Here is a 9047-nt window from a genome sequence, read left to right on the forward strand (position 1 = left end):
AGTTCTGACACATGCATCAGGATTTCCAATTATCAAATCAGGTGTATGTGATTTAGTCCACTTCCTTGCAGATGGAAGGTTTTCTCTAGAACTGGATGCTCCCCCATGATCCATGCTGTCTTCATTTTCATTTTCTGATGCTCCCCCTGAAACTATGCTCTCTGAGTTGGATTCTTCAGAATTTAGATTTTCAGTACTATCAAAACTTGGCTTATCAGAACTTGACGAATCAGAACTTGAAGAGCCAGATGTATGTTCTGATGCTTCTTGAGATGTGGTAATATCTTGAGTATGCTCCCCCTGCATAGGTGCATCTTTCTTTGGCGTAGTCATCACAGTTTCAATAACATCAGAGCTCAATCCATCAAAGTTTGCAGTATTAGGACTTATATTGTCAGGATTTTCAGTATCAGAATTTGAGTCTTCATTTTCAAATCTCAGCTGATCATGATCAATAAAATCTTCAAGTCCAGTAATCTTCTTATCATCAAAAGAGACATTGATAGATTCCATGACCACTCTTGTTCTCAAGTTATAGACTCTGAAGGCTTTTATGGAAATTGGATATCCAACAAAGATTCCTTCATCAGCTTTTAGATCAAATTTAGATAGCTGTTCAGGATGAGTCTTAAGAACAAAACACGTGTATCTAAATACATGAAAATACTTCAGATTTGGCTTCTTTTTCTTCACCATCTCATATGGTGTCTTTCCTTGTTTGTTAATGAGTGTTGTATTCTGAGTAAAACAAGCAGTCTGCACAGCTTCAGCCCAGAAATAGGTTGGAAGCTTTGCTTCCTCAAGCATTGTACGTGCAGCTTCAATGAGAGTTATATTCTTCCTTTCAACAACTCCATTTTGCTGTGGAGTTCCAGGAGCAGAAAATTCCTACTTTATTCCATGGTTTTTGCAGAACTCTTCCATTATCAAATTCTTGAACTCAGTGCCATTATCACTCCTTATTATCTTTACTGAGTCTTTGACCAATTTATCCAGTTGCCTGACATGATCAATCAAGATAGATGCAGTTTCACTTTTTATATGCAAGAAATACACCCATGTGTATCTGGTGAACTCATCCACTATGAATAAAGCATATTTCTTCTTTGCAATAGACATGACATTTACTGGACCAAATAGATCAACATGTAGTAGGTGATAAGGCTCAAGAATTGATGATTCAGTCTTGCTCTTGAATGAGGATTTTCTTTGTTTAGCCTTCTGACAAGAATCACAAAGGCCATCAGGAGCAAATACTGTCTTTGGTAGTTCTCTCACAAGATCTTTCTTGACCAACTCATTTATATTGTTGAAATTTAAATGAGAGAGTTTCTTGTGCCAATTTCAGCTTTCTTCAATTGATGCTCTACTCATCAGACAGATTGCAGAACCATCGGCACTTGTTGAAAGCTTGGCTTCATAAATGTTACCATGCCTATATCCTTTCAGAACAACTTTGCCTGTAGATTTACTTACAACTTCACAGTGTTCCTCAAGGAAATCCACATGATAACCTCTGTCATAGATTTGACTTATACTCAGCAGATTATATTTAAGTCCTGAGACCAGAGCTACTTCTTTAATGATGATATTCCCAAGTTTGATATTGCCATATCCCAATGTTTTTCTAATGTTTCCATCTCCATAAGAAACACTTGGGCCAGCTTTCTCCACAAAGTCTGATAGCAGGGCTTTATTTCCAGTCATATGTCCTGAACATCCACTGTCCAGAACTAGGATATTTTTCCTGTTGCCCTGAAATCACAAAGACCACTAATGATTAGTTTTAAGGACCCAGACTTGCTTGGATCCTTTGGCCTTATTAAGTTTGTTAACATTTGCAGCGGATTTAGCATCAGAGTTTATGTTAACAATTTTCTTATCAGAATTTACACTATCAGACTTTGAATCAGAACTTACACTAGAAGGAACAATGGAAACTTTCTTTAAAGAAGGTTTTATTTGATAATAATCATAGTACAAACTATGATATTCCTTACAAGTATAAATGGAATGCCATAAACTACCACAATGAAAACAAGGATTTTGTGGCTTATATCTAACAGACTGACTCTTAACTCCTGACTTTGAAGGTAAGGAGTTTATGTTCTTATTCTTCCTGCAAAAAGAAGCCAGATGGTTAGAACTTCCACAGTTATGACACGTTTTCCTAGGAGCTTTAGGAACAGGCTTATAATCATTGCTTTTATTCACACCTTCCTTTCCATTCCTATTTTTCCTAGGTGATTTTACCTTGTTTGCATTCTTAACATCTTTCAGCTTATGCTTAAGCTGCTTCTTAGTCATTAAGCCTATGTTTACATCACCTGTCTTTTCCTGTTTTAGTTTGTCAGAAGTTAATTCCTTTTTAACTTCTGATTTTTCATTATCAGACTTTACAGCTACAAACTTAACAGGTTTTAACTTTGGCTTTTGCTTAACAACTACAGGCTTAATTTCTACAGTTCCTTTATTATTCTTCTCCTCTCCATAATGTAAGCCCTCTTTCCAGTTTTCACTACTTAGCAAATTTTGAGTTGTTCTGCCAGAGTTAGTCCAAGTCCTGATAACTTCTTTTTCCTTTTCTAACTCAGTTTTTAGAGATTCATTCATTTTTAGCACTTCATCCCTAACATAAAAAGCATCATCTCTATCTTTTTGAGTTTGATGGAACATAACTAACTCCTTTTCTAAGAAATCATTTCTTTTCTTAAAAGCAAGATTTTCAGAAGTTAATCTTTCACATGTTAAAGTTTGATCTCTATAACTAACAAACATGGTTTTAAGATATCTTCTCAACTCATTAATATCATCAGTATGAAAGGCATAAGTAGTTTGAGGTACCTTTGATTCAGCAGCTTCAGTACTGCTTTCAGCACTTGCCTTATCAGCATTTGCCATCAAGGCATAATTCTCCTCACTTTCAGAATCTGAGGTGTTTGTCCAGCTTTTCTTCTTTGTGACAAGAGCCTTGCCTTTTTCACTCTTCACTTTCTTGCAATCAGGAGATATGTGGCCTTTTTTACCACAGTTGTAGCATTTGACATTTGTATAATCTCCTATGTCAGACTTTCCTCTTCTGCTCTCAGATCTTCTGAAATTCTTCTTATCGGAACTTGTGCCTTTCCTGGAAAACTTATTTCCCTTCCTGAACTTCCTGTATGCAATCTTTGTGCTCCCTTTCACCATAAGAGCACACAGCTTCATCATCTCTTCATCAGCATCCGTCTCAGCCAAGCTTTCAGATTATGAGTCATCATCACTTTCAGAACTTGATAACTCAGTATCAGACTTTGTGAAAAGAGCTTTACCCTTATCTTTCCTTGAGGTAGGTGCTTTGGGGGATTCTTCTTCAGCCTTAAGAGCAATTGTCCTTGACTTTCCACCTTTCCTCTTGCTTCTTTGTTCCATCTCAAGTTCATGAGTCTTGAGCATTCCATAAATTTCATCAAGAGTTGTTTCATCAAGATTGTAGTTGTCTCTTATTGTTGTTGTCTTCAAATCCCAGCATTCAGGAAGAGCTAACAGGAATTTAAGGTTTGAATCTTCAAGATCATACTCCTTATTAACCAGTGACAAATCATTCAAGAGTTTGACAAATCTATCATATAAATCAGTCAATGACTCATTATCCTTTAAGTCAAAGTGTTCATACTCTTGAGTGAGTATTGTCTTTATGTTCTTCTTAATTGTATCAGTTCCCTGACACCTTATTTCCAGGGCATCCCATATCTCCTTTGCAGTCTTGCAGTTTATTACCCTGTTTGACATTACATTATCAATGGCACTATGCAGTAAGTGTCATACCTTAGCATCCTTAGCAATTGATGCGATATCTTCAGCAGTGTAATCACTCTTCTCCTTTGGTACAGTCTTTGCTGCTTCACCTGCAACTGCAACAGCGAGCTTAGTTGGTTTGTGAGGTCCTTCCTTGATTCTATCAAGATATTCTGGATCTATAGCTTCCAAAAACATGGTCATCCTCACTTTCCATATGGCATATTCAGATGGTCTCAGTATGGGAACTCTGATGGTCTCATACCGACTTTGAATTTGTGACTTTGGAGGTTCGTCAGTTTTGGTGGGCTTAGTTGGAGTTTCTGTGTGAGACATGACTGTGTTTGGATCTTAAACTGTTTGTGTGTTAACAGACAGGCTCTGATACCACTTGTTAGGTCACACACACACTGTAGAGGGGGTGAATACAGTGTATATTACAATCAAATCGAACTTTTATAACTCAAGTAACAGAAAACAAACTTTATTGAAACAATAAACTCTGTTACAGTCTGGAACTGTTACCTCTCAGTGATGAACAAATATCACGACAGCTGCTAGGGTTACAACGAATAATCTTCTCGAATATGATAACACTTATAGTGTAAACCCTATGTCTGTGTTTATATACTACACAGTTACAAGATAATCGCTAATTGATATGAAATATAATTCTGCTTCCTAAAATATATCAATCAAATATCTTTTCTTCCAAGTATTCAATTCTTCATAGAATTCCTTCTTCATGCATATCTCTTCTTATGTTTATCTCGATCTTCTTTCCTTTAATCAGCTGCAGTCCTTATCTGAACGCCCTTCAGTACTTAAGTTCTGATATCCATCTTCTGATGATTATCCTCTGATAATATAAGTACTGATATCCTTAAGTCCTGACTTTCAGTAAGTACTGATTTATCCTGTTTAAGTAAGAACTGAAAACTAAACATAAATCATATTAGCCATGACATTATCAAATATATCTAATAGAGTTTCTACTTGATCTCCCATCACTACTAAAACTGGTTCTTTGACTTTCTCTTCTTCTTCTACCTTCTTTTCTTCTTCAAAAACTTCCTTTCCAACCACCAGAACTTCTTCCTCGGCTTTATCCAGACTTCTCTTACGAGTACGCGAATGCGTATCCATACACCCTCGCTTGAGTACCTGAAATAAGATAAGGAAACAGATAAGTAACAATGTCTGAGTCAATGAACTTTAACGACCACTGATGAAAATACATAAACTAAAAATTAACACTGTAGTCCCGACAACGGTGCCAAAAACTTGTTAGTCACTAAACACGCGCTAATAATTCACGCAAGCATACGCGTTCACAAGTAGTATAAGATATAAATCAGATTCGTTCCCACAGAGACTGGCTTTGGTTAACTAATTAATTTATGCACTTAAGCAACAATGTATGGTTATTATTCAATGCAAAGACGATAACAAATTGAGGTTGTTTATAACTAAGAATTAAACTAAAAATTATAACTAAGAGAGTAAAGAGGGTTGTATATTATATGAGAAAAACATGAGATTCTAACTTCATTAAATACTTCATTTAATAGCCTTATTGTTCTTAACATTAGCATACAATGACGATGACACTAATCAGATAACACAAAACAGATAAACGCCAAGTTTCGTTGCACGAATACCATACTACCAGACATCCACAAAAGAGGTAGAAGCTGAATAGACACCAATTATATTAAGACCCTATATGTCTATAAAATTTGACAATATAACGGTTTAAGAAAAAGTTATCTATCTTGATTATATAGGGCAAGTAAGATGGTTAAAATTACCTACGCATCATGTATAATAAATACATGAACCTACGCTAGCATTGCAAGTTCTAAACCCTTAAATTCACTTTCGCTTCATTAAGAATTAACACACTATCTTATAAGTTTGCGACGCTCATAAGACGAATACGCACAACCAATACTAGGTTATCATACAATCACCACACACTAAGGCATCGAAACAAATTAACTAAAGAAATCCATAAATAAATCTGTTAGAACCCCACGATAACGATTAGCCCAAAATTGGACTCATCATCAACGTGGGTTCCGATGACAGCATGGTATAATAAACGTAGTCTTTATAACGAATAATCAAACAAAGTTAACACAAGAGTATCGGTTTAACAAAACAAGAAACGAGCATCCAAGATTACAACTCAAAACAAAGATTCACAAGAATAAACTAGACCGTCTTCGCCTTTGTTGAATTATGCTATAGGTCTCTTGCCATCTTCTCCTTAGCTCTAATATGTATCCCTTGAAAACGTCCTTTATTTGAATATATATAGCAGCCCCACGCAATCCAGAAGTCCTCCAAGTATAATTATAATAGAATCAGGATTCTTTGAATTCGCACTGGCGCGGGCGCGCACTATCACAGCACGGGCGCGCTGCCTTTCTCACATCCTGGCGCGGCCGCGCGCTTGACCAGCGCAGGCGCACCGTACCTCTGGAAAAAAACTTCAGATTTCTGATTTTCTTTGCTACTTTGAGTCGGCTTTCCACGAGCTTTTAATCCAACACCACCTTGACACCAAATTAGCACCAAAATAATGCTAATTCACCTAATTACCTAGATAATGCCTGAAATGCAAAAACACTAGAAAACACGTTAAAACACTTAACAACTTGAGTATAAATGCATCAATTTAAAGCTTAATAGACCATTATAAAGTGTCATAAATGCCACTCAACACAAGGCGAAGAGGATCTAGTTTATTCTTGTGATTCTCTGTTTTAAGTTGTAACTTTGGATGCTAATTTTCTTACTTGTGAACCTATACTCTTATTTCGTACTTGGTTTATTATTTATTCAGTATAAAGACTACGTTTATTATACCATAATTTTATCGGAAGCCACGTTGATGATGAGTCTGATTATGGGCTAATCGTTATCGTGGGGTTCTAGCGGATTTATTTATGGATTTCTTTATGGATTTCTTTAGTTAATTCATTTCGATGCCTTAGTGTGTGGTGATTGTATGATATCTTAGTATTGGTTGTGCTTATTCATCTTATGAGTGTTGCGAACTTATAAGATATCGTGTTAATCTCTAATGAAGCGAAAGTGAATTTAGGGGTTTAGAACTTGCCATGCTAGCATAGGTTCATGTATTTGATATGTATGATTCGTTGGTAATTTTAACCATCTTACTTGCCCTATGTAATCATGATAGATAACTTGTGCATTAAACCGTTATGTTTTCAAATTCTATAGACATATAGGGTCTCAATATAATTGGTGTCTATTCAGCTTCTATCTCTTTTATGGATGACTGGTAGTATGGTATTCGTACAACGAAAGTTGTCGTTTATCAGTTTCGTGTTATCTGATTAGTGTCATCACCATTGCATGCTAAGTTTAAGAAATAAAAGGCTATTGAATGAAGAATTTAATGAAGTTAGAATCCCATGTTTATGTCAAATAGTATTCAACTCTCTTTATTCTCTTAGTTAATGTTCTGTAGTATAATCTCTTAGTTAAGCGTAGTTAAAACAACCTCAATCTGTTATTCGTCTTAGCGTTGAATAATAACCATACCATTGTTGTATAAGTACTTTGAATAAATTAACCTAAACCAGTCCCTATGGGAATGAACTAGAATTAATTATATATTACTTGCGATCACGTATACTTGTTTGAATTTTAGCGCGTCTTCTAGCCCTAACAAGTTTTTGGCGCCGCTGCCGGGGACTTCGCTGTTAATTTTTATTTTATGTGTTTATCATCATTGGTCATTAAAGTTTAGTGACTCGGACATTGTTACTTACTAATTTCCTTGTCGTGTTTCAGGTACTCAAGCGAGCGTGTATGCATACGCGTTCTCGGTCTCGTAAGAGAACACTGGATCAATCTGAGGAAGAAGTTGTAAGTAGTTAAGGAAGTTTTTAAGGAATTTCTTGTTGAGGAGAAAGTTGAAGAAGAAGCGCTTATTACAATGGGAGAACCAGAAGTGAATCCGAAGGCTTTGATGGATTTCTCTCAACCCCAGATTAATGATATTCAGTCTAGCATTGTCCGACCATCCATCTCGGCTAATACCATTGAGATCAATTCGAGCACGATTCAGATGATAAAGAACTCAGTTCAGTTTGGGGGTTCTCCGACAGAAGACCCCAACATGCACATCAGAGATTTCATCGAGATCTGTGACACTTTCAAGTTCAATAGAGCTTCTGAAGATGCTATTAAGTTGAGGCTTTTCCCATTCTCTCTGCGGGATAAATCTAAGTTCTAGTTACATTCTCTACCACCAAAGTCTATCACCAAATGGGAGGATCTTACTCAAAAGTTCTTAACTAAATTCTTTCCTATGGCAAAGACTGCTGCAATCAGAAACGCACTTACTCAATTTGCTCAACAATCTGGAGAATCTTTATGTGAGGCTTGGGATCGCTATAAGGAGATGCTTAGAAAGTATCCTCACCATGGGATGCCTGACTGGATGATCATTAACTGCTTCTATAATGGTTTGGGTGCTACTTCTAGACCCATGCTTGATACAACATCAGGAGGAGCCTTGTGGGCTAAAAGCTATGATGAAGCTTATGAATTGATTGAACTGACGGCTGCTAATGAATACCAGAATCCTACTCAGAGACTATCTCAGGGCAAGGTAGCAGGAATTCTGGAATTAGATACAGCTACTGCTATAGCTGCTCAGGTTAAGGCTTTGACGATGAAGGTGGATTCTTTGGCTAATTATGGAGTTAATCAGATCACTAGTGTCTGTGAGCTTTGTGCCGGTGCCCATGAGACAAAGCAGTGTGTTATTTCTAGTGAATCAGCTCAGTTCGTGAGCAACTTTCAAAGGTCACAACAACCTGTGCCAGCCACCTATCATCCCAACAACCACAATCATCCTAACTTTAGCTGGAGCAACACTTAAAATGCGGTTTAGCAGCCTTATCAGCAGTATCCAGCAAAGCAGTACAACCCCCTTAGTTTTCAGCAACCGCAATATGCACCAAGACAACAACTTCGGCTGTAATAGTCTAATGAAAAATATGAATTGGAGGAGTTGAGGCTCATGTGCAAGAGCCAAGCGATTTCTATCAAGACCTTGGAAAATCAAATTGGACAGATTGCCAATGCCTTTCTAAATCGTCACCCTGGTACACTCCTTAGTGACACTAAAGTGTCAAGAAAGAGGGAAGCTAAGGAGCAGGTAAAGGAAATTATATTGAGGTCTGAGAAGGTTGTGATTCCCGAACACTCTCAAGTTTCGGATGAAG

The 9047-nt window shown here is 36.9% G+C and overlaps 1 non-coding gene across 1 annotated transcript; it reads right to left on the bottom strand.

The window, feature by feature from the left end:
- Positions 1-8140: 8140 nt before the first annotated feature.
- Positions 8141-8247, bottom strand: LOC141721948 (small nucleolar RNA R71). The gene has a single exon (XR_012574988.1). It is a non-coding gene; the product is annotated as a small nucleolar RNA R71 (small nucleolar RNA).
- Positions 8248-9047: the final 800 nt, after the last annotated feature.

This window comes from Apium graveolens, chromosome 4 (assembly GCF_009905375.1).
Source record: "Apium graveolens cultivar Ventura chromosome 4, ASM990537v1, whole genome shotgun sequence".
NCBI classification, from domain to species: domain Eukaryota; kingdom Viridiplantae; phylum Streptophyta; class Magnoliopsida; order Apiales; family Apiaceae; genus Apium; species Apium graveolens.